Genomic DNA, 717 nt, shown 5'->3' on the forward strand with positions numbered 1-717 from the left:
GTATCTTCAGGTTAGAATGTCAGCTCCAATCCGCAGCATGCCCTATAAAATTATTTCCCGATAAATGCCAGTAATCTGACACTTGCACTTTAAAACTTGAGCTAATATTAAATCATTGAACCATGATGCAGCAACAAAAAAGAGAACGAAAAACTCATATAAACCTTTCCGTACATTGTGAAAACAATATAAAAACATACGACCATTCAAAAACATTAAAACCAAATAATGTCCTAAGAAACATACCCAACTAATATTGGCTACCAAAAATTTCTTAGATTTGAAGTTAGCTTAGGCAAAGTGGTATCTTTTGACCTTCAATTCAAATCCAATAAGCAAATACATCAGTGGAGGAAGGATTTAACCCCCAAACTTGAGGTGAAGCCCAGCAAAGAAACTCCTAGACCCACACTCCAGATGTCATCGATCATGGTGTGAAATTTCCCCGGCTCGCCCAAGAGGAGTCAGTGATCAAGGTGAGAGCATCCTTTTTACTTCACTAAATGAGCTGCTGCTTCTCAACCAAGACACTTTATGCAACCACTTCTAACATCAAACTGTTCTAGGATACTCAAGTGGTAGCTACCTGCAATTAATTATGTGGTTAATAAAAGTACCCATATCTTCCCACTGGTCAAAGATGACTGTAATTTTAGGTGAACTTTGTTACCTGATTCCCCTCTTTCTTCAGTTATCATGAAAAATGTTTTCTCTGAT

Source organism: Penaeus monodon, chromosome 24 (genome assembly GCF_015228065.2).
Source record: "Penaeus monodon isolate SGIC_2016 chromosome 24, NSTDA_Pmon_1, whole genome shotgun sequence".
In the NCBI taxonomy this organism is placed as follows: Eukaryota; Metazoa; Arthropoda; class Malacostraca; order Decapoda; family Penaeidae; genus Penaeus; species Penaeus monodon.